At 37.2% G+C, this 26,781-nt stretch overlaps 1 long non-coding RNA gene across 1 annotated transcript in view; it reads right to left on the reverse strand.

The window, feature by feature from the left end:
- Positions 1–11,221: 11,221 nt before the first annotated feature.
- Positions 11,222–26,781, reverse strand: part of LOC116659005 — a 63,698-nt gene continuing 48,138 nt past the window's right edge. Inside the window, exon 3 of the long non-coding RNA XR_004314263.1 lies at positions 11,222–11,910. This is a non-coding gene — a long non-coding RNA (uncharacterized LOC116659005). The remainder of the gene's footprint in view (positions 11,911–26,781) is intronic.

Here is a 26,781-nt window from a genome sequence, read left to right on the forward strand (position 1 = left end):
GCAGGCAGATAGCTAAATGTGAGCAGAGAAAAGGGGGAATGGGCCAAATGGCAGGAAACCATACATCTTATAAACAACGGGGGTCCCTGAGCAAACAAAAGCAGGAACCTCCAGACTGACAGGAAACCACACATTTTGGGATGCCAAGGATCCTAGAGGAAGATAAAGGTGGGAAAAGGCAGGAATATCCAGATGTAACCTTTTGCTCATTATGCTCTCGTTACAATAAAATCAGCCTTGCAGTGATGAGTGAGTGGTCAGTGACATCATGCCATTTCCCATCAAGTCTGAGTAAAGACAAAAATCCTTCCTCCCCTCAGGAAGGTGGAGCTGGGCTGCAAATCAGGAAGTATGACCCCAAAACCCTCCCTCCTCAGTCAATATTCCACCCATTCATTTTCCCACCCCATATAACCAGCTTGCCAAAGAAACTCAGAGCAGCTACTTACCCTGAGTCTGCCCACCCTCCCCTTGGGAGAATACTGTCGTTAATAAATCCTCGCTTTGCTTACTTGACGTCCGTGTCTTGTCTCTGCATTCCTTCTGCAACAAGACAAGAACCCTCTCTCTGGTAACAAGTCTGTACCCTACTACCAGGCTTTACATTTTGTCAGAAATTCATGCCTCATCTCAGCTAGTGGTGATGAGAGGATCTTTTATTATTCCTTATGAATAATATTAGGAGGATTTTTTTTTTAAATTTAAACCAGTAAAATGTTACATTCTAGGCAACACAGGTATCTATAAAACTAAAAGAGATGATACCCCATATCATTTAAATGTTGCCTTTTAAGGGGATTTCTTTCCTATTTCTGCTACTAAGCTTTCATTCTCTTTTGTTATATAAGTTGTGAGATAAATACTTTAGCACACTTACCTTATTTCATGTTGAAGCTCAGTTTTGGGGGGGATATTTATAGACAATGTAAATCAGAGCACCTTAAATAATTATAAATAACCTGGTAATATCTGTCTTCAAATGTATGTATAAACATTTCACTGATACATGTTTATCTATCCCTGGAAAATTAAAACTTAAGGAAGTTGTAATGTGCTGAATTGTGTCCCTGTTTTTCAAGCATTCATATAATAAAATCTTAAATACTAAAACCTTAGAATGTGGCCATATTTGGACACAGGGTCTTGACAGAGGTTATGAAGTTAAAATCAGGTCATTAGGGGAGGCCTTAATCCAGTATGTCTAGCATCAATAAAAGGAGAGGGAATTTGGGCATACAGGGAAGACTAAGTGAAGACGCAGGGAAAGATGGCCATCTGTAAGCTGAGGAGAGAGTCCTGGAATAGACCCTTCTTCCCTCATGGCTCTCAGAAAGAACCAACTCTGCTAACACTTTGACCTCAAACTTCTAGGCTTCCAGGCTTGTGAGAAAATAAATTTCTGTTTAGCCACCCACTGTGGCACTTTATTCCAGCAGCCCTCACAATCTACAACAGAGAACAATGTCATTATTATGTATATAACTCTAATGTTTAAATTTTTCATTTTCTTAGAGTGTTTTCTGTTTAATCGTTTATAAAATATACCAGATGACTAAAGACAGCAGTCCCAGGTTAGGAAGCTTAGCTGATAGAATGTTAGTTCCAACGTGTGGAATTTTCCATTCTTCGTGATTCTGCTGAGTTACGGACAGAGCTGCGCAAAGTTAATGTTGACAGCAATGGCTTGCTCATACAGTAAGTGACTTTATCAAACCGTTAATAAAATGGCACATTTTTTCAAATGTATTACATTTCAATGTAATACAAATTTGGGGATATAAGAACATTGTTAATACAATAGAAGGACCATTAGCACCAATAGCTTTGCTTTATTAACATCCCTGTTCCTATTAGCAATTTTGATCTAATTTAAGTGATGTCCCCATTATAGTGGGGAATTGTGTTTTCATTAATACAGTGAAAAAGCCATTAATATGAAAATTGCTCATTCAGAATCACATTAGCAAAGTGCTTATCTTATCACCAAGCTAGTTCTAAGGCAGGTGCTATAAGCAATCTGAGTTCAAGCATCCTATAGTCACCATATTTCTTTAGGAGGCTCTCATTGGCTTTCTTGACACCTTTTTCTGCATTATTTCAAGAAGTTATAAATTAATATCAACACCATTATTTAGTTTATGAATCTTACTGTATACATTTGATAGACATATATATATTACAACTTACATTTGGATACCCTAATTACCCCCATAACTTCAGAATATTAGTAAGTAGTGTGTATAAATTTGAGTGTTTTGTTTTGTTGTAAGCAGCAGAATCTAATTCCACTGCCTTATGCAAAGAAACATATAAAAATAGCTATGAAGGGAGTTCACAGAGTAAATGGATGGGACTTGCTTAGAAATAGGAAACAAGAGGTTTCTACAGGGTTCCAGAAGGGGAACCAGGGCAGTAATCATTCTAGCAACAATAGCTGAGTCAGGTTGCTCTGTCAAAATGAATTTTTCGATCCTTGCTTCTGTTTCTGCATCAATCCACAGGCTTACATTCTGTGTCTAGCCGCTTGTTGTGCTGCAGCAACAGGAAGGACCTGTTTACTTTTGCATCTATCCTGTAAGATCACACAAAACAAGGAGAGGAAATCCTCCCCCATTAGTAACTGTGGCGCTACTGAGAAGGAAGTAATGTAATTGGTAGCCAAAACCTAAAATATTCCACTATAGTTATAAAATACATGAGTATTTTACCTTACAGGGAAATTGTGGTAGACATCACTTCCATTCACTATTACTGGCTTTCCTAATCTCTCATCCTCTAGAATCATGGCCGTAGAGTTGCTTCGGGTAAGGCTATGTAAGTGAAAGTGATGTATATTTGACATCTCCATTTGAGTTCTTAATTACTGGTGCTCAGCTCCTCAGTTTTCCTCTCCCACCACCAAAAGCAACGGCCTTCCCAATGGTGGAGCCTCTGTCACTTGGGGTCCCAGAAAAACAGCAGTGTAAAGTAGAGGCCTTCACTTATGTTGTAACATATAACAGAAACAAGAGACGAACACTGTCAGAGTCAGAGATACAGTGGGTTTGGTTACAAGCTGTCCTAGAGACGTATGTGGAATGGCAGAAGAAATGTAACCATTGTTAAAGTATAAGCTGTGATTCTTACTGAATATGTGACCTTGGGGAATTTTATTAACTTCTCTCTGTATCAGATTCTGCATGTTTAAAATGGGAGGATAGATGTAGTTATGATGTGATATTACCTGCAGCCTACAGAATAAAAAGAAGGGTAAAGTCAGAACACTGGAAAGTATCAGTAAATTAAGTGTAGAAAAAAAATGGTTGTTCAGGGAGACTGGACATCAACAGCCAGAGAGTTAAGAGTGAAAATGGAGAGAGAAAAGCTACAGAATAGGAAGATAGAAATGCTCCAGAAGCGACAAAATATGAAACATGTCCATAATGTGACAACTAAGAAATAATGACTTTATCAATAGCAATAGACTGTTGGTATTTGGTCCAAGAAGATACAAGGAACTTTATATTAAAATACTAAAAACTAAGAACACCACAAAAACAGGAAAATGGAAGATGTTTAAGTTGGGGAGGGGAGAAAAGCATGCAAAGGAAAGACAGAGACTGAGCAAAGCTGAGATGGTAACTGATCAAGAATATCTCTGAGTATTTGGATAAACCTAGTTAAAAAAAAGAGGGGCATGATGCGTTGCAAGGAGTCACAGAAGTTAAACAAGATAAATTTGTGGAAATAGTTTCACACAGATCTCTACCAAAGTGACCCATAAGTAATTTAAAGATGATGACCTCTTCAAGCAGTTGTTTGCCATATTACTCTTATTTCCACTGATTTGGGGAAAATTTGTGTGCTAAATGGAAATCAGCATTATGTGGTAGCATTTCTATGAGTAGTAGCAGATTTAATTGTATGACTAAGGTTCCAATTCTTGGTGAATTTAGAGATTTATTGAACTACGTATGCTAAAAACTAAGATGTGTTTGGCATTAAAAATTTTTAGGTTAGTTTTCAGCATCTCCATAATGAATTTGGATGTATCTTGGCCAGATAACTTAGTTATTCTGAGAACAATACACCAATTTCTTAACCACAAAATTTGTTTTAAAAATCCCTAAAACCTTCATATTTATAATAGCTTGTACCACAGTTGGATTAAGAACTTTAATTTGAGCTTTTCTCTGATAGATAATGGTCTGAGAATATATGTGACTCATTTTTTCCATTTCTGAAATGGGGGGAAAAATTCCAATCTCTTCTGAATAAAAGATAAAGCACAATCCCTGAGTATAAATTTTCCAGTCTCAGTATAAATTCAATCATGAAAAAATTTTGCATTAGACCACCTGTAACTTCTTATGCCTCATGTCTTTTTAAAAGAGGGCTAATTTATAATAGTTTGTGATTTCTTTTGAACAATTTTTTTTTCTCTATGCTTCAATACAATTTATTCTCCTTCCCCTTAAAAGATTAAAATCTTCCAGGTGTGTATGTGTTACTTTGAGTTAATAGCAGTGCTACAATATAATTTACAAAAGTGAAAAAGAAATAGTTACCTTTTACTTTCCAACAGAGCCAGTATGAATTAGGTGAAGTATCTCCCTCTGTGTATTTATTTCCAGCTTAAACTGGAGTTCTTTCATCTTTTTTTTTATCATGTATACACACACTGCATGCTATGGAATGATACTGATCCAACCAACCTATTAGACGCACACTGTATTTTCAACGCAGGCACTGTAAGGTTTCAGCTTGGAACCTTGACTAGGGTCATCCCAGGATGGGGGCCAATCACTGTGTCAAGTATTGGGATTTTATTTGTCATCACTGAAGGAAATGGTCATGTAGACCCTGTAAGCTTAAGACTTTCCCTTTTCACTTAGGGGACAGATCCAAGACCTAGAACTAATGATGTACATAAACTACAGACAGGGAGCAGCAGTGTTCAGAAAGAGTGAGTCCGTATCAGCAGCATCTCCAGTGTATTCTAGCCCACTCAGGTCATGCTCTCCTTCTTCCTCTCTGGATTGCCTCCAAGCATATTTTTAGTGAGATTTTCACTGAATTTCAAATCAGTGTGCCAACTTAGCACAGAGTTAAAAAAAAAAAAAAAAAAAGAATTACAAAGTGGAAAGTAAAATAGTCACTGGCTGTTGAAATTAGAGTGATTTTTTTTAAGAGGCAGAAGATACAGTATTTGTCCTTATATTTAAATTAAAGTAAAATATTAACAAATTGTCAGGGGGTAAAGGTAGAGGAACATTTTTGAGTTAATGTCCTGTTGCCCAATAAAGATTATCTTTTCCCTCGGGCAATGTGTTCTTGCAGAACTATGGAAGAACACAATATCCGAACAAGGTTTGATGGATAGGGAAAAAATGCAAACATATGGACCCTCAGGATTGGAAAATAATTTATGAAAATGTAGGTGGTTGTATATGTGGGCGTCTGCTCACTGAAGCTCTTTTAAGTATGTATTTTCATTTAAAAGACATACCTTTTTGGTGTGTGTGGACTGGCTTCTGAATTTCCCAACTTAAATTATATTGATTTCAGGCTTTTCTTAACCATAAACTTTGTTGTTGTATCTCCTGTTACGCCTCCTGTTAGTTTTTCCGATTCCATATGTCTTCATTTATGTTGGTTACCCACATAATAATAGAACCAGACTCAGCAGCAAGGATTTGAGAGTAGAAGTTCATTTTGGAAGTGGTTTTGGGAGCAGTGGTAGGCAAGTAGGAATTAGGAAAGTGAACTATGGAAAGGAAATCAGCCAAAAAAGAATGAGTTAAGGAACCAGTTACTGTGTTACAGACTGTTAGGGACCTCAGGGAGATGGAAGAGAAGGGCTTCAGAGTTGTTGCACCCCAGCAGTGAGGAATCTTGGGCATTTATCCTCTTGTTCGCTGCCAGCATTGGTTGGGGGTCATTAACTCCCTAATCCTTTAATCCTGCCCCATGTTTCAGCTAAGGGTGTCAGATGAAGCCTAGCGGTGGAGAGCCACAGTTACTTGCCAAAAGCAGCCAGCAGTGTGCACTGCAAAAGTGAAAATCAGTGGGAATGGGTGGAGGTACAGACAGCTTTGCAATAGCTTTTGCAATAGTGACTAACACTAGGATTCCGTTTTCAACAGCTGTGGCTCTTAAGATATTGGAAATACAGTATAAAGTATCAATTATTGATCTGGCTTGCAGAAACTGAGGAGAATGTATCGATTTTTAGGGATGGGTATTACAGAGCTAGACTATTTATTTCCCACTTAGCCCAACAGTAGCTGTGCCAGTGCAGGCAGCGTATTCCAGAATCCCAAAGGAGCAGACACAGAAGTGTGCTCAGAACCTACAGCTTTCCATTCACATAACCTGTTTTGAGTCAGTCTTCCCACATTTCTTGGAGCCCAGTATTAGATGTTTTCCTAATCAACCTGTCAGCAGTTTTCTCACATATTGGTTAAGTTTCCTTTATTCTCAAATACTGAAAAGACATAAGTTGAACTGGCTTAAGCAATAAGGATTTTTTTTTTTTTAATTCACAGAAGAAAAATGTGCTCTGAGAGTTCTAACTTGAGGTATGGCTTTACCCAAGAACTTAATCTGAGAGGAGAGCCAAGAGCCAGGACAGCAAAGCATGCAGGTTGATAAACATAAACTATCTCCTTACAATGCCAAGATGGCAGCCGTGAGCTACAGGCATTATACCCACAGCTCCAACTTAGCAGGAAAAACAAACCAACCAAACCTTTATTCCCACAAATAGTTAAAATAAAACCCTAGACATGAGTATAACTGCACTGCATTTTTATCCCTGAAGCCCGACGTAAACACTGTCACTGGCAAATAGGATGACCTTATTGTCCAGACCAGAGTCGTGAGTCTACGCTCGCAGTGACTGGACATGGGGGGTGGAGAGGGGAAGTACAGTGGGGTGGAGTCTTATTTTCTAGAGATTGTGGATCAGTAGGGGGAGCAGAGGTCATTTTCAGTTGTATTTTCTATTGTTGGACTCTCAAGGTGGAAATCAAGGGTCATTTATAAAAAGAAGATAGGATGGATTCTGACTAGTGGAGTCAATGTCTGTCTCTGCAGTAGAGCATATATTCCCTTCCACATATCCCATTGCTGGTTTTGACTGTGTTCTCTCCCTTTCCTACCTCTAGCAACACTCAGAAATAACTCTAACCAAATATGGTGTTTTCCATCCTAGCGACCCACACAAGAACAACTCTGGCTTCTAAATCCTATCTATCTCCAATCTTGAAATGGTCACCATAGGCAAGCCTCTTAGTAGGTTCCCTAGCCTACAATTGGAATTTGTGCACTACCTAAGTTGGAACCTCCATTCTGGGCTGTTTCAGAATATGTCATCATTGATACATTAAAAAATGAGACTGGTAATTCTGTAATGATTAAGTTGTATTAAATTTAAACTAAGCACAAGAAGTCACCTACCCACGTGTGAATTACTTCTACTCGCAGAATGATACCTAAGTTCAAAAGCTCTTCCCATACAAAACTGCTTTCCAACAGGTTAGGTGTTTTTAAAGTAAAATTAAAAGGAACCGAATAATTAATTTTTAAATAAATCAGCTAAAAAGTTTTCCAAATAGAGAATTTCCTGAATGTCTATCAGATATTATTACTCCCCAGACCTTCATACTATAGTCATATCGTTAGTCACATCATAATTTAAGATGTATAAACTTGTCTCAAATCCCTGTCTCATAAAATCTGGTAAACTCAACATCTCACAATATCTTTGGTGTTTCTTGGGAGTGACAAGTATTCATTGACTTAAATGCCTCATCGCTGGTGGCTCATTTCCTGATCCTGGGTGCGTTCTTTTTCCTTCACTTTGCATCTCACTTGCTTATGACATCTCTGCTGGACTGTGACCCAATTTCTTCACTTTCTGAAGTACCACATAAGGCTGAGGAAATAGCAGACTTGTGCTAAGTTTAGGGCAGACATTCTCAAACTGGAGCACATGCTATAATCCTCTGGTGGAGCCTGTTCACCCAGATCCCTGAACCCCATCATCCCCAGATTTGCTGATTGAGTAGGTTTGGGATGGCTCTTGAGAATTTGCATTTCTCATGAGGTCCGGTAAAAAGCTGGGTCTGCTGGTCAGAGGATGACACTTTAGAACAACTTGTTTAGAGTAATAAGGCAGAGTCAGGGGAGGGTTGCATTACTACACAGGTAACTTAAAGTGGAAAAATTAGACTTCCTAATTTTAAGAGTCCTTCAACCATTTCCACCTTCAAGAATTTCTCAGTAGTCATACTCCAAGTAGAAACGAGCTCTTCTTGTTCTCTTTTTTTCTTTCCCTTTTTTTTTTTTGTGGGCTCCTTTACGCCTCCCTGAAGGACTGACTTGGGAAACTCAGAACACTTCCTTTATTATATATAATTTTGAGTTATTGCTGGCTCTCGGCCTCAAACCTGTTATTTTCTGGACTGTTTTGCTGAACAAAGATAATTGTTTTCTTTTTACATTTCTGTTACTGGGTCTTAAACTCATACTTTTATTCTCTCAGTTACATTATATTTGGTAATAAATCGCTGTGAATTTTTGCATTCCGTGTGTTAAATCTATGTCTTTAGTTAGTTAGGAAACTTATTTTCATAGCATGTATCAGTCACACTGTATGGCTTTGATCTGATGATAAATATTGACCTGATTTATATATATGAATTTTTGGTGTTACGTCTTACATTAACATGGAGAATACAGCTTACGTTCAGAGTGAAAGAGGCACAACACTGACACGGTATTTCGTAAGTATCCAGGCTGTCCTGACTGGAAGGCAGGGTAACATTATGATTAAACCTAGGCTCCTGGCCCAGAACGCCAGGGTCTAAATTCAGCTTTGCAACTTTACAGCTGGGTGAACCCAAGAACGTTACTTACTTCTCTTGGTCTGTTTATTCTTTTACAGAATGTGCATGATTATACACTGTGTGGTTAAATATCTTGCATGTAAAGCCCTCAAACTAGCAGCTGGTATGTCATGAGTACATAATAAATGTCAGTTTTTCTTATTATGAAGAACTTGTAACAAATATCATAATTTCTGTTTCCACTACATCATTCAGTCGTATCCTCTGTGGGAGAATTTTTGCTTTGGCAGAATAGTCCTGAATTTAAGGCGAACTCTCTTAGAAACATGAAAACATGCTACCGAGTGTATAGGTCAGTCATCAACAATATTGGAGGAATCCCTCAAATTCTATTCACGGTCTCCCTACTCAACTTGGAATTAGGAACATTTCAGCATTGCATTTTTCCCCCCAAATTGCACTTATGTCAAAATTTAATATTTACTCTAGGAAGCCCTAAGATTATAAATTACAAAGTGTGCTAAACTCAAATAAAATTTACTTTCTGCTATAAGGGGTAGCATTTTAGGTCAGCACAAGAGAAGGATAACTCATTGCTGATTTTCTTAAGATAAGAAAGGCCTTAAATAGTATCGGAGGCTAACTTCAAATGGTTTTAAGAGACCCTGGTGTGTGTGTGTGTGTGTGTGTGTGTGTGTGTGTGTGTGTGTGTGTGTGTGTGTGTGTGTGTGTGTGTGTGTGTGTGTGTGTGTGTGTGTGTGTGTGTGTGTGTGTGTGTGTGTGTGTGTGTGTGTGTAGCAGCATAATCCCTGTCCTTGCTATAACCCTGCTTCTCTAAACAGAGCAGGCAAACTGCTCACTTTTATCCCTGTAACTTTAATACTTCTCCCCCATTTGTCAGTTCGCTTATTTCCATTTTCAGTAGATTTTGGAATAATGCATGTTGGTTCAAACCCATTTTGTAAGCATAGATTTCAAGGTAAAGTAGCATTTTGTTTTAAATTTTCATCATATTAAAATAGAAAAAGAAAACATTTTTTTACATTGCTGTAAGTTTTTACAATCCAAATTTTAGGGATGAATGTGTAGTGAGATTACTGCTTTGGCTTATCTCTTTTCTTTTTTCTGGGAATTGTCTTCCTTCCCACACATACATACATACATAAAAATGTATGTTCTTACTATTTTATTGTCCTCAGAAATAATATTGGTCTTCAATGTTAGTAATTTCCTTGTGACAGAGAAAAAAAAAGAGGTTTTGTTTTTTACATGTTCTAAATGGTTTAGTATAAAAAAGATGTATGATACCTTTTACCTCAGTGACCTAATCCTTATATGTAAAATGCCTAAGAAAGTGCTTGTTACATATCAATTCTATACCCAGTAAACGATGCAAACAAAAATCATTTAATGTCTTCAGACTCTCTGAATGTTTTCACTTTATTTTTGCAGGGTGTAGCAAACTAAGCAAGGTATTTTCTCTTTTATAAGTTGTAGCAAGCTGTGAACAGCTTTAATGAAGCCAAGAGATCTTTGGTGGTGGTGGTGGTGGTAGCCGTGGGCCTTTTTAAAGACAATTACTTTTTACAGAGTTAATCTGATTGGAACCAGAGCATATTAATTGTGGGTAAATATTTGTAGTTTCTGAAGATGGAGAATCCACAAAAGAAATCAGGCATAGCGTCCATATCTTTCGTCCTGTTCATTCCCTTCCCCATTCCTAACCAACTCTTAATCCAAGCCTGCAGAGTAACCCCTGACTGGGGGAGCTCACTCAGATGTCCTGCAACCATGCTGGCTCCCTTTTTAGTCTCCTTTCCTTCAGCAGATGTGGTAATGCCATTGGGAGATCTTTGGGGAATTTTCCTTTCTACTCTTCACCCTCATTACTCCTGCCATCTGGTCTGTTCCTCTTTTACTTCCATTCAGCAGATGTGGTGTCCACAGCCCCTCCCACACTGACCTGAGTGAATCCCTTGTGGTTTAGCACACCCGTGAGTCTGCACAGGTACAAGGACAAACAATGGAACAGTACCACGGTCTCAAACCCATACAGATATGAAAGGGTGACATATTAATAATTCTTCAAAGGCCAAGCTATTTCTTTTCTTTTGGCTGTACAAAGTCAACATGAGAACAAAATCCTCATTTGTTGCCAAATAAAGAACACATTGTATAAGGAGCAAACTTCTGCTGTTATTTTGGTCAAAACACAGTGGCTCATATCATTGAAATTTGTCCAGTATTAGACATTAATGGAGTACAAGTGGATACTTGCTCATAATTTGTCGAGTGGCCTGTTTTGTTGATGCTTTATAGATGTTTAACTATATTACGCACACTCAATAATGTAAGCTCAGTAATGTACTCATTCTCATTAGGGACATCAATGTATAGGATAAATTCCGCCCTAAGTTAGATACTAGTTGTGTTGAGAAACATGACTAAACTATGAAATAACTATCATCAGTGTAAGACCACGTATTTTAGCCCTAAGTGGTGAAGTACATATTACAAAATACAACAGAATTGTAAAAATGAAGACTCAATACTGGGAGGAAGAGAGAAAAGTGATGGAAGTGGATGGTAAGGGCAGTTTGCCCACTGAGATGAAAACACTGTACGTTTGTTTGAATCCTAAATTCCATTTAAATGTTATTCTGGATATAATGATGAGATAAAGTTTTAAAAAGTATTCCACATTAAACCCTGTTGACATGACAAGGATTAATCAATAACTGATAAAAGTTAAAATTATACTTCAGTGTCTGAGTCAGTCTTTAGGAAAGACTCCTATTCTGCATGTCTATATTAGCATGATGGATTTACAGGTTTGTGGGATATAGCAATGAAGAAATTAATACATTATAAAAATATATGTGATCTTATGTGGAATAACATGTTTTGAAGTGCCTGCTGACCTCGTGGGCGCCTTCACTGGCAGGGCGGGCACAAAGATTTTGGGTAGAAAAGGAACAGCAGTAGGACTCCATTCCCTGCATGATGAGGGTTTCCTTGTCCATATTCTTTCAGATGGAGCTCCACTGATTCTGAGACCATGTGTACTCCTTTTGAAAACCTGTAAATGAAATTATGCATGAAAACAATCTGAAGGAGGCCCTCAGTGTAAAGAAGCACTGAAGGGCACTGAACTTGGGTGTCAGAATAGGACTCATGCATCACCTTGATGAAAGGATCTAGTTTGTATTAAACATACGTATATAATGAAGTTATACAGAAGTAGTTTAGAGATATATTAGAAAGCATCAAAAAGAAACTTTTCTTTCATGAATAAACTTATGTCTGACTTTTTCTCAAATTATATATTTTTCAAATTAGTGTAGTTTCTCAAAAAATATTATGACTAATATATATTAATCTGCCAAAATCTCCTACACTTAATATGTTATGAAGAAAAATATAACTCTGAGTTAAGAATTTTGGAATAACCTGCCTTTTTTTTTTTTTTTTAATACGAATCTAATCATATAAATTCAGACCTAAGTCCAGAGTTCTGGGAAACATGGAATTACTGAATTATAGGGTTAGAGGGATCTGAATCCTCATCATGTCCAACAGTATTTTACTGCTTTTATAGTAAGTGTAAGAATATCAAATAGAAAACTGTCATCTTTTAATGGTAATTATATGCACAGAAAACCTGAAAGTTCAAAACCTAGGCGAAACCAAGGCTCACCTATTTGTAGCATACTGAAATTGTAGAGTTAATACTAAATAAAAATTAAATTGCCAATTTATTATTATAATTACTAAATTAGATGTTTTACATGATAGAACCATCATGTGTATATTGATTTGGAAATGACGGAAAATTGAAGTGTCTGAGGGATTGTGGGGATATGAAATGGAGCTGCAGTGACTATAACTTAGATTTAGGATTTGGGCAAGGTTAATTTTGGAATCAGAAAATAAATGGGATATTTAGGGAATAGTCTATGAAAAGGGAAAAGAGGACCCATATGTAGTTCTTTAAAGGATTTTGGTTAATCCAAGAAGTCAAGTCATTAATACAGGAGGGCATCCTTGTCAACTAGTTTCAAAGGAAGTATGTCCTACAGTGTTCACATGCCACAAGGATAAAAGAATGAGTATGAGAACAGTAAGGAAAGTGGGAGTGTGTGTGAAGCCAAGAGAAGCGATCCATAAAGAGGGAGAACTTGAGCTCAAAACGAGAGGGGTTAGAATGGTAGCCAAGTGTGTCTGGAGTTGGGCCGTGATGGAATCTGAGGTCAGGAAGGAAGGTTTCACTCTAGACATAAAGAGATGAGGATTTTCCTGAGATCTGAGAGGAAGATGAAAAGGTAGGGTGCAAACAGAGCAGTATGTTGAAATGGGACAAAGGTGCAGCTGAAGCTCATGAACTTCGCATTCCCAAGCACATGGGAGTGGCACCGCCAGATAAGAAGAGCAAGGAGGTATGAGATCCTAGAGGAGGAGAGGCCTGGAACACATACTGACGAGCCAGCAGGAGATAACCAAAAGGACTGCTTAGCAGCAATAAGAAATACTTTGCAGTTGGACTCAGAAGAACACTAGCCTTATATTTTAAAACTTGGACTTGTATCTGGGTATCATAATCATTTGGCCAGCCTCTTCTGCAGTGGTTATTGAGATCAAATGCCTCCCTGTTCAAGCTGCTGAGTCTATACAGTGAATAAGCGACATTGTACACATCACAAGAAAGATGTTTTTATTATGAACATTTACTAGGCAAAAAAAAAAATTCTTAGACTCTCTTGATTAACTTTGTATCATAAATAGCATCACTATTCAGATATGTTGGATTCATTTTTGTCAGGGGTCCAAGAAAAGGACAATCTTGAAAAAAGCATTTTTTTTCTGTTTTCCCCCTGTTGAGTTCAAAATGAGGCAAAAAAAAAAAAAAATCTCCGGGCAACTGAAAAGCCAGGAAATCAGGTCTGCTTCCATATAGGAAACAATGACAGAGTTGAATCTGAAGGTAACAATAGAAATAAAGTCACCCTTCTATTATCTCAAAAAGACATTTTCTGTTTATTTGGATTTTAAACATTTGTTTTAATGTTCTGGGGGCATTGAAAAGGAAAGAGAAAAAAAAAGATTAAGCAACTGAAAATGCTTTCATGTTTTAAAGTTATACAACATTGCTAAACTCCAAAGAGCAAAATACTATTTGTTTCCCACGTCTTGGTGTACAACAAACAGACCCGAATATGTAAGTATCTAATTCTTCCCAAAACATAAGCAGGACATGTAAGTAGAAGAAAGCCTTTATAATTGTGTGGCTGACGGAATGATAAAGGGAACATTCAGGAAGTAAACAGAGAAAAAGGATTGTGAAAAATTTCTAAGATATCCTATAATTAAAGTCATCAGAATTCATGATATGAAAATGTCTTTTTCTGCAAATTGGTTTTAGAGTTTATTGGCTGCTAGATGGAAGCAAAAGAAATGATCAAATGATGGTTATAGTGAACACTGAACTGCAGTTGAGGATAGGTCAAAAGGTGCAAGTCAGATACAGCCAGGGAATTGCTGTCATTGCTATGCCAAACAGAAAGAGGGAAACATGTGGTGCCCAGGGTTTACTGATTTTGAACTTAAAAGCATAAGTCACCAAACCGCTCTGAGTTCAATTTGTAAAACCTTTAACGAATCACCAAGGTGAGATCTATTTGATAAGATTATATTCAGATTCTACTTTTTCTTTTTCCTGTCTCAGGGTTAAGCCAATGCTGTTTTAAAAGCACTGTTGGAAGACCGATTCAAATTTCACTAGTTTTTATTCAAGTTGTTTTCTATAACATTGTTCCATTACATTATTTTTCATTTTTATCATTTTACATACATAATATAGAACATGGACGCTAAAGAAAAATGAACTACTTGTTGGTTTAAATGTAGAAGTAAAGAGGTATTCAGTAATTGTAAACAACTGTTATCACAACTGTTATCATGTCTTAATTATGTTTTGGGTCTGTCATTCTAATTTGAGTACAGTTCAAGAAATGTCCAACAGAACTTGGACTGTGATGTATTTGCATACATACAAAGATTTTTAAAAACCATTAGAAAAATTATTTTCACTCCATTTAATTGCCCAGATATTTCCCTTAATTTTCTATGTTGAGAGTCAGGGAGAGAGGGGTTGAGAGGAAGGAAAGGAGGGAGACAGATGACCCACAGACAACTGAGTGATAAGCTAATTTCTATACACAAGAAGCTGACTTAGGACCAACTGAGGACCTGGAAACTGACTTTATGAGCTTCAGTGAGTCAGCTTGAACCCATTTCAATTTCCAGACTCCAGGTGATTTCTTAGGTAACTGTTGGTTTTACATTTCTGTGATTTTAACATATGTTACATTTTTGTTAATGGAAAACAACATGAAAGATCCTTGTTAGAGGCTGAGAAAGGATTAAGAAATATTTCGAAAAATCAGAAAATTGTGGCTTTCAGGAGAGAAGGGAACTTTTTTTTTTTTTTTATTGTTGGCTTGTTCTACTCTAACACATAGTCTTTCTTCCACTGATTGGGAATAATTGGCAAATGCATCTCTTTCAGATTTATTGATCATTCTGAAGACAGCTCAGCTAGGTTTATAGGTGGATATAATCATGTGGGAGTAACTGTCTTGTAGAATACATGACTTTCTATCACTGTGCGGAGTGCTAAGTTTCAATGTTCCGATTTCTTGTGTTCCTTCTGCCCTGGTCTTTTAAACAACGACAGAAAATTAATGCTGCAGCTTTAAGTTGTATCTGTAGTCATTGTTCACGCAGCATCTGTGGCAAACTTGTACTGTTTTTTTGAGTGTAAATTATTTACCATGGAACTTTTATTAATTTATTTATTTTTAGTATTCTCGGTTCTCTGCAGCTATGAGTCTCATGTTCAGAGGTCAGAAATAGTCTGCCCTCGGCAGAGGAAACACATTTGTATTTGACTAGTCTTTATTTCTTAGAATCTTTACTGCATTTGTCACTATCCCTTGCTTTCTGAGGGGACAGTTCTTATTTATTGACTTCAATATCTGCAATACGTTTAAACTATTTGCCTGCCACCCAGGTAATTTTCTAGCATCTCTATCTCTCCTTTCCTTGAAGAGAAAATTCTCCAAAAATTGTTGACCATACAAAAACACCAAACTTAAAATATAGTCAGAAATGGTATTTTCTTGGAAAAAAAAAAAAAGAACTGTCTGGTTGTCTGGTAGAGACTGGAGCTGAGAAGCAGTGTCTGTGTGGCTAGAACATGATGATATGACTCCTCTTAATTACAGCAGACCTTTTATATTAAACATATATCCCCTACTAAGTGGGAGCTGATAGGGAAGAAGTGTAGCTTAGGGAGTAGAGTAAGGGCTCTTTTACTAACTCTCAGGATTTGAATCCAGTCACTCTCAGGTACTATAGCTACGTGACCCTGGGCAACTTCATAGGATTTGTGTGATTAATACATAGCGTAAATATACGTGGCATGCTCGGCATGTAATACAGGATCCATCAGCGTTCGAACCGCTTGACTATTCTAGCTTTCATGCTGTTTGGGGGTGTATTGGTTACTGCTAACTACGAGACATGAATTAATCTATGAAAGTATCACACATTCCCACTATGTTTGCTAGACAGTCTTCATTGTTTATGTTACAAACAAAGAAATTCTGGCTGTCCGAGCTTGCTTAGAGAATGAAATGTGAACTAACATTTATTGTCCATATTGTACCAGCATAGTGCACCGTGCCCTTATATGTTAATTCATTTAATTTGTCAGTCAAATGTCTGAGGAAGACTAAAGATGGCTAAAAAGGAACAGCCTTTTAACTCTTATGTCCCTACTTCAATAAATACCCAAGTCAAACCTTACTTTCTCTCTGATTGTTTCTTTTACACCCTCTACTTTTTTTCTTCTTTAATCTATTTTATGCTCTCTTCTGAAATTATGTATTGCTGAGAGGTAAACTAAGAATGAAGATGTGGATACCATAGCAACTTGTGTTACTGGGTAACATGATGAGAAGACGGTTAATTGTTAGGAGGACCAGAAAGTAGAAAACACTTGGGTTTCACATCAGTACTCCAGGTCTTTGAAGGACAATTCAGGTCAAAGCCCAGACCAGGAAACCAAGACAGATGTTTGGATTCTGATTCTTAGGTTTTGGTTACCAGGCAAAGGGATAAGAACCCAGGTTCTGTATGCAAAATAAGAAGCTGGAGTAGAATTAATATATGGCTTCTTGGCTCCTTGATTTGGAAAAAGTCTGGTCTCTGCATGGATGAAAGTTGAACTTAATAGTTACAGAGCAAATGAAATTCATTATGAGGTTTAGGTAACTGTTTCCCAAAGTCTGGCCCTCATAATACCAATACATTAATTTCCCTGTTAAGGGTTCCATTGTCAGATGATTTGGAGGAATACACAGTTTGCACACATTTCTATGATAAATTTTAGTAGAAATCTGGCAGTAGAGAAACCTATTCAGTTTTGTTTGATCTGGTATTCCCCAAAACTACTTGATTACAGGATATATTTCTCATATAAAGCTCTGTTTTCCACAAGTGTTCTACAAAACATGTGTCATTTTATAAAAATATGTCCCCAGATCTGTGTTGTGTGTGCACCTTAAGTGAAATATGGAAAGGACACTCTGGACAGTTAACAGATTTTATAGGCAGGTAGATGATTTAGGGAAAACCTGAGGAAGGATTCAAGGGGTAAATAAATAAATGAGTACAAAGTAAAATAAAAGTCAATAAAAATTATAGACAGAATGCATCTGGAATAAGAATTTATTCCAGATGAAGTAAATTTCATAAAACCTTCTGAACAAGTAAATGAAAGGATAACATCCATTTAAAAGGACAAGAATTTGTGAAACAGAGACAGAAATAACAATAGTAGGATGTGAAAAGAACCAATCAGAAATACTGGTGATGAAGAAAATACCAGAGTTGTAAAGAAAATTACAATAGATGGGATGAACTCTAGTTTGGAGACAAAGAAAGATATAATGAATTGAAATATATTATTGAGTAATTTAATTCACCAAACATACATGCTTTACACTAGGTTCTTTCCTAAGTGTTTCATAAATGACTCAATCTTTGACAACCCTATGAGGTAGGTATTTTTATTGTCAACATTTTACAAATGAGGAAGCTGATGTATGGAGGTTTACTAACTTGATCAAAACCGCACAGCTAGGAAGTGAAGACTGCCCAGAACTCTGCTCACAGAGACAAAGAAATACAAAGCATGAAAGAGCCATCAAGAGGTCTAGAAGAGATGGCTGGAATTATGGGAATGATACTCTCTGATTTCCAAATAATGGTAAATTTTGAGAAGCAGTGGGTAGTTACTAAGGATGGTCTTTAAATGGTATCTATAACTACATTTTTTTTTTAATGAGAACACTTTGAAGAAAATGTAGGATGATGTCATCATTTGTTAAATCTGGGTGATGGGTATTTGGGTCTCTGGATGTTTAAAAAAAAAAGAGTCATGAAAATTAAAGTTAAAAAAAAAAAAACCTTCAAAGCAAAATACAGAACAGCATGTATAGAATTTCATTTTGTAAAAATAAATACTGAAGAGCTACAGAAACAAGTTTGATGTCTTTCATTTGGTACAACAATGCTTTTTATAAATATTTTTTATGTAAGATGCTCTGGTAAAGAACATTTGCTATGGTTTTGTTATCCCATCCAGAACTCAAGGCATGCTTTCTGAATTGGGCATATATTTCTGGCCATCAAGTGCTGTTTGGCTACATTGTGGAAAGCGTTATGTATTACTCTTGGGAAGTATTCAGTAATCTTCTGATCCAATTTCCCAATAACTTACGGAATATGACCTCTCTTCCTTTCGTCTTTCATGCATATGATTTTTACCACTGCAGATCCTGAACTCTTGAAGTTTGAAAAATAATACAAAATGAACTTGTCTGTCTTTAAAACTTTAAATGAACTAAGCAAGTAGTTGCATTAAAATTGCCCTGATTAATAGAATTTTACTCATTTACACTAAAAAAAAAAAAGTATCTGATAAGGTTTTTCTTTTTAGAGGTTTTCATCATTTTGAATATGTCTGTTGCCAAATATGGCCAATTCCCAATGGCCACCCTTTCAGACAAGTATATGAAATTGTTGAAAAGACTGATAGGGATAAACTCGGTCTCTTATTTATTAAATGTTCTCCCTGGACTGGAGAAAACAGGGGATGCTAACAGGTAAAGAGGTCTCACCTGTTTGAGAACTTTTTCTTAAACTCCATAGGCATGGGAGAAATGAGGGTGTTGCTGGTTGGAGAAGGAGGGAGTAAAGACAGTCTCTGGCTCTTAATATTTATTTTATACTCTACCCTTTACAACAGAATTTCAGATTATTGATCGACATTGCCTGATTCCATTTCATTGAGTCCCGTGAGAGGTGAAATTGCAGACTGAGATAAACTGAAAGTACCAAGTTCATCATGTTTAAAACTGCTTTTTCAGGGTATTGCTTTCTCTCTGGTGCTTCAGTGCTGTTCCTCTACCACTGAGAGGCTGTAATTGCAAAATGGATGGGGGGAAAGCAAAAAAAAAAAAAAGGGCAGTTATGATCTGATGTAGTATAGTCTGTGATGTGTGTCTGAAAGATTTATGTCCTGATTAAAGAAGCCTTGATTGAATTTTCTGATATTGGTCATGATTTTGGTCATTGGCACATGTGCTGCACATTCTTTGATCCAAAGTGTGTTTCACTTATTGCTTAGGAAAGTTAAAAGAAAGGCCTATAGAAGAAAAATACTGTACGTAAAAGGAAGATTAAATATAGTCTTTAATATAATGCAAGCATTGGAATTTAGTGACCAGTAATTCATGGTCAAGAAAGATTTTCCAATGCATTGTTTTTTTCAGTTGACATATCCGTAACTCACTCATCCATTCATTTATTCATATTTGTTCATTTAACACATAGGAGTGGACACTATGTGCCAGGCATAGTTTTAGGCACAAAGGATACATGAGTAAACAATACGACAGGGACAGTGTTCTCTAGGGTGCAGTGAGGACTGTCAGCCAGCACACAAGGAAAGGAGGACTGAATGAGGATTTCTAATAGTGACGGACTCCATAAAGCAAATGAAGCAGGGTCTAAAGTGATAAAAAGTAATGGAGATGGGGAATCTCTCTCGTAGGTTACAAATGGCTTCTCTGAGGAGGTGACATTCCAAGGGAATGGCCATGTAGCCATCTACAAGGGGTGAGAAGGGTGAAAGGAAGGAGTAGTCAGTATCAGAACATTCCAAGCAAAGCCAGCCAATACAGAGTCCTATGGTGGAAGAGAGCTTGGCTTAGTCTAACATTAAACAGACTAGTGAAAGGTGGAATATTATGGGAGTAGGGATTAAGAGGCTACAGAGAGAACCCAGAGTTCCCTTATGGAAGGCAGTGTTGCTTCATCCTTTTTGTGCATTTGTGTCACCTGGGGAACTTTTAAAACTAGCAACACCTCCGCTGCACTTGAAACTAGTTCAGGTAGAACGGAGGGTAGCTATGAATGAGTTAAGAATCACTCATGTGGGGCTTTGCATGTCATTCTGCATTTCACGCCAAGTGTAATGACAACACAGCTTCCCTCAGTGTCTTCTGGCTTATATCTAACAGTGTTAAAGATACTTAGTGAACACACTGACAAACACCACCCTCTCATCAGATCAACTCCTTGTATATCAAAACTTAAACTATGTCCCATAACCAGACCTTTAAACAATACATTCTGCCTTTCATAATTCACTTCCACGTTTCCCTACATGCCATCAGGCTACTACTACCCCTTCAGTCTCCCTGTCATCTTACATTTGCGTCATCACAAACACAAGCACCAGCGGTTTTAGTGCCACAAGCAGCTCATTCCTTAAAGCACTTAGGCTCAGACACCCATAAAGTCTAAGAGGGTGAGCCGACTTCTTGAGCAGAAGCTTCCCCCCCACACACACGGAATGGAAGGATTTTAAATGTGTCATTAATTATTTTGATTTCAGTGCTGTATACTTCTTTCGAGCTGAATCCATCATCAATCTTGACTTTCAGTTCAGAATATTCGTCCTGAAAGTTCTGATCGTTCCTTAGTACAGACATGCACTTGGGGATTTGTAAGATTTACATTAGACTAGATGAAAGTGTGTCATGTTTTGAAATCATCAAGTTTTTAAAATTGCATGATTGTACTTCTCCGCCTTCTCTCTCCTAGCCTTCATTTTGCTGCAAAAACTCTCCTTTTACTTGGTTGTTATTCAGGGAGCTATTAATGATAATATACCGTGGGGCTGAGAACTATTGGAAAGGGTAGATTGGGGATGCTCTCATCACCTCTGTCTTGAAGTTAATAAAGTTCTAGGGAAACTGAAGAAAAGAGGTGTTAGTTCCATTTTGGGCCATGAAGGGGAGAGTTAGTTAAAAAAAATAATAATAATTTTGAAGACGTTGATAACCTTAGAAAATAATGTGCTTTCAACTCTGTCTCCTGTTCTTTTGATTAAGGGCACTAGGTAGTGTTTTCTGGGCCAGAAGTGAATAATGCAGATTTTATGTATTTGATTACCTTGGTGTTGAATGAAATGTATGGCACAAAGGACAATGAAGCCAAATAAGATTCAACTCCACTGTGTCCATTTATCAGATCCCGTGAGATTAACACCACGAAATATAATTTTCATTAGAAGATTTTGTTTTCCTCAAGGACATTGACTCCCCAGTGCCCTGATCCTAAATCGGAGTTTTATGAATCTTGATTACCTTGTGGAAAATGAAATGTATCAGAGAATTCAGATTTGCATCTATTTGTGTGGGGGAGTTAAATTTATTTCCTGCCAACTTCAGCAAGTCTGATTTTAGAGAATGCAGCTCATTAGAATAAGTTAACCATATTAAAATATGTGCTGCTCCATTCCTCTCTGCCAGCTGCTCTGGGTGCTACATTCTAAGAAGCCATAGAGAAAACAGACCCCTGTTGAACCTCATTCACTGATTTTGTTCAGACTAGGTAATCAGAACAAACAAACAAACAAACAAACAGTCCTTTCAAATAGCCAGAATTTAGACAAGTCCCGCATCAGGTCCTGGACAAGAGAAACTGCTATACAAAACTGGAGGACCACCACAGTGTCGGGGTAGTCCCCAGAGGAGAGCACCCAAATTCAAGCCCTAAGAGGCATATGGGGCACTGGTATGTAGAAAGACACTGGTGCAGGAGCCAGTTTGTAGCTGACCTATTTCAACTCTCTTCTCCCAACATGAAACTACGAAAAGATTTTGCTTATGTTTCTGAGCTCAAAATCTATTATTTTTTCTTCTTTTTTCTAATTCTTCCTTCCACTTACACAATCTAACCCATTTTCCATTCCCAACATTATCAGTGTTTTTCAGGCCATTATCATCTTATACGTATCACTTTAGTCTCCAAATTAATCTCTGCCCTCAAATTCTCAGAACATTGTTCTTCTCCCCCCCCCACAAGTATACACTCATTCTCACGTATGCAAAATCCATTATTCTCAATCTTGATCTTAATAATCAATATTTAAAATTTTTCACTCACTAAAATATGTATAATAAAATATTGATAAGTTTTAGTGCATCATTCCACTACTTGACAATCTCAAATGTCTCTTGATTTTGGATGGATGCCAATAGCACCTTAACCTGCCCATGAGGGTCCCCCACTACCTGCTGTAATTCAGAGCTCTGTGTAATGCAGATCACAAAGCTGAAGTAAGGCATTAGTGGGACTTTACACATAAAGTGCTTACTTAACACAGAGCCTAACACACTGAAAGAATTAAAAAAATATTGTGGTCATAATTGCCATTTCAGTATTTCATTATAAGGTGGCCTTGAGATAATTAGGCTGTCAGCTCTTGATTTCCTAAGTACTTGAATTTGTCATGTGGATCATCATGTCCACACTTTTAATTTTCTCTCCCCTTTCACCTACATGTTACCTTTTCTCTAAGACTCAGGAAGGGCACTTGGGGTAGGTAATAACAAAGGAATGTGCCATCTGAATACCTGGTTTTGAATCCTGTCTTCACTAAATTCCTGGTTCTGTGGAAGTTGTTAATCTCTCTAAACCTTGGTCTTCCTGTCAGTCAAATCAATGACCACAATACTCACCTCCTAGACAGATGAGAATTAAATAATGTGTATCAAACACTTAATATGGTGTGTAGCACACAGTAGACATTCAGTTGACATTTTTTGAAGAATTAAGTTCAAGTTCCATGTTCTCCACAAATCTTAAACAGCCCAGCCCCAAGTGGCTCAATCTTGACTTTAAAAATGGTCTATGTTACTCATTTGGCACAGAATCTTTGCCTTGTTACAGCACTGTCACTGTCTTATTTCATTTTTATTTTATTATTAACTTTTGCCCTCCAAATGGCTGTTGACTTTTAGTAGAGATGAAGAATTACTCTGGACAACTACATGGAAACAACTTGGACAACCTAGAAGAAATGGACAAGCTTCTGGAAACATACAGTCCACCAAGACTGAATCAAGAAGAAATTGACCATTTTAACAGATCCATCACTAGAAATGAAATTTCATTAGCAATAAAAAAAAAACCTCCCTGCAAACAAAAGTCCAGCCCCGGATGGCTTCACTGGGGAATTCTACCAAACATACAAAGAACTCATATTAGTCCTTCTCAAACTCTTCCAAAAGATTGAAAAGGAGGGAGTACTCCCAAACTGATCACCCTGATACCAAAACCAGACAAAGACACTACCAAAAAAGAAAACTACAGGCCAATATCACTGATGAACATAGGTGCAAAAATCCTCAACAGAGTAATAGCAAACAGAATTCAATAGCAAATAAAAAAGGTCATACACCATGATCAAGTTGGAGTCATCCCAGGGACACAAGGGTGGTTCAACATATGCAAATCAATCAATGTAATAAAAAAGAGAAGGGACAAAAACCACATGATCAACTCAATAGATGCAGAAAAAGCATTTGATAAAATCCAGCACCCATTTATGATTAAAAACCCTTACCAAAATGGGTACAGAAGGAACGTACCTCAACATAATAAAAGCTACTTATGACAAACACACAGTCCATATAATACTCAACAGTGAAAAACTGAAAGCCTTCCCACTAAAATCTGGAACGAGACAAGGATGCCCACTCTCACCACTTCTTTTCAACATGGACTTGGAACTCCTTGCCACAGCCATCAGGCAAGAGAAAGAGATAAAAGGGACCTGAGTTGGAAGAGAAGAGGTAAAATTGTCACTATATGCAGATTACATGATGCTATATATATAGAAAACCATAAAAGGTTCCACACAAAAACTACTAGAGCTGATCAAAGAATTCAGCAAGGTAGCAGGATACAAGATCAACACACAAAAATCAGTTGCATTTCTTTACACTAACAATGAATTAGCAAGAAAAGAAATTCCTTTTTAAAACTGCATCAAAAACAAAACAAAACAAAACAAAACTTAGTAATAAGTCTGACCAAGGAGGTGAAAGACATATATGGAGAACTACAAAACAGTGATTAAGGAAATTAAACATGATTTAAAGAAATGGAAAGATATCCCATGCTCTTGCATTTGAAGAATCAGTATCGTTAATTAAAATGGACATACTGCCCAAGGCAATCTACAGATGTAATGTGATCCCTATCAAATTACCCAGGACATTTTTCACAGAACTAGCACAAATAATCCTCAAATTTAAATGGAATCACAAAAAAACCAGAATTGCCATAGCAATACTGAAGAAAAAGAACAAAACTGGAGGAAGAACCCTCCCAGACTTCAGACAATACTACAGAGCTACAGTAATCAAAACAGCATGTTATTGGCATAAAAACAGACATATGGATCAATGGAACAGAGTAGAGGGTCCAGAAACAAACCCACAGACCTATGGTCAATTAATCTTCAACATGGGGAGGCCAGAATATACAGTGTAGAAAAGACAGTCTCTACAGTGAGTGGTGTTGGGAAAACTGGACAGCAGCATATTAGTTAACTTAGAACACTCCCTCTCTCCAGACACAAAAATAAACTCAAAGTTGCTTAAAGACTTAAATATAAGACAAGACATGATAAATCTCTTACAAGAAAACAGCCAAAACATTTTCTGACATAAATCTTACAATGTTCTCCTAGGGCAATCTACCCAGGCAATAGAAATAAGAGCAAAAACAAACAAATGGGACCTAATTAAACTTACAAGCTTTTTTGCACATGAAAGGAAACCATATGCAAAACAAAACAACAACCTATGGAATGGGAGAAAATATTTGAAAATGATACGGTCTGCCACCCCTCCTTCGTGTCTGCCATGTGATTCACTTTCATTTGCCTCAGTCATTCAACAAACAGGTTATTATGTTGATTTGACTAAGAGCACTTGTACTACCAAGTATGATCTCATAGGATTGAGTTTTATAGGGAAGAAACAGAATGTTAGAGTACAACTATTAATTAAAGAAAATGAATGTCATTGATTTACAATAATAAAATATGTATTCATATATACATGTATACATTGTACACACATGTACAAAGGCTAACCCCAGAAAGAGGAGTTAGTTTATATCACTCCATAGTTAAGAATTAATAACTCAATGCTTTTGAAATTTTAGAATTTTCACTTCTTATCCTGTCACCTTTAGGTGATATGAAATATTAGGGGCAATGCCATGCTCATTGGTCAGCGTCTCTGGCTTTTGAAACTACCTATTAAGGATTTGTATTTTCTTCTAAGTGTGGGCATGATTCAGACAGCCTTCTATCATCTGCTGGCTAGTGCTCACCATTAATTCCTATCAAAATAATGTTATGTTTTCAGCACATGACTGGGTACCAAGACTGTTGCTGAGCTGCTGAAAAGGAAACAGGGCATTTTGGATGGAACAGTGTGTCAGCAACAGCTGCTCAAACCTAGTATGTAGAATCTGTCGGTTAGGCAAGTAGCAGAAAGGAGCACTTATCAAGAGCATTTATGGAGGGGGAGAAGGAGCTCATGGGAGAGAGTAGTGTTTTATTGATCTGTGAGAAGTTTATTTTTTCCATTCTGCAATGTTAAAGCAATCAATTTCTTAAATAAAGCAAAAGTACCAGTATTGATAATCCCAATGATAGTTTAAGTTTTCAAGGACAACAAAGGTATCATATTGATGTTATAATAACCAGGCTTGATTGTGTTTGTCACATTCAGTGGTGTGTTTTGATCGCTAGAATTAATCCCTCACTGTGAAAAAGATGTTTTCAAGATGTCTGGTTTAGGGCTGGTGAATTAGAAGGATATAAAGGACTTTTTTTATTTCACCCTCCCTTGGTTATAAAAGACATTTTGTGATCACAGAAAGTCAAGAAAGGAAAAATGGAATCATAAAAGTAACTGCATTTTCCAAAACAAATAAAACCCCAGAGAACTGACCACTTTTAATCTGTGTTATGTAACAATTCCAAAAATTGAACATTTATGAATGGTTCAGTTCATCATTGAACAGTTGCTTATGACAGTTATAATACTTATTTAAAATATCATGGGAGGCAGTTCAAGACGGTGGTGTAGGAAGATCCTGAACTCACCTCCTACCACAGAAACAACAAATCTCTAACATATGAAATAATTCTCTCTGAAAAAGACCTGAAAACTAGCTGAACCACTCCACAAGAGAGCATGAAAGATCCACATGAAAGGATGAAAGTGCAGAAGAGGCAGAGACACGGCCTCAGCAAACATCCCACCCACAGCCAAGAGGGAGCTCAGAAATACAGGGTGTTTCCCTGAGGAGTGAAGGGTTTGTGCCCCGTATTAGGCGCCTTACCCTTGGGACCTGTATCAGAGAGATGAGCCCCCCAAATGTCTGGCTTTCAGAACTGAAGGGGCTTAGATCGAGGAGAACCACAGGTCTATAGGGAATGGAGGGAGAT

Source organism: Camelus ferus, chromosome 22, assembly GCF_009834535.1.
Source record: "Camelus ferus isolate YT-003-E chromosome 22, BCGSAC_Cfer_1.0, whole genome shotgun sequence".
Lineage (NCBI taxonomy): Eukaryota > Metazoa > Chordata > Mammalia > Artiodactyla > Camelidae > Camelus > Camelus ferus.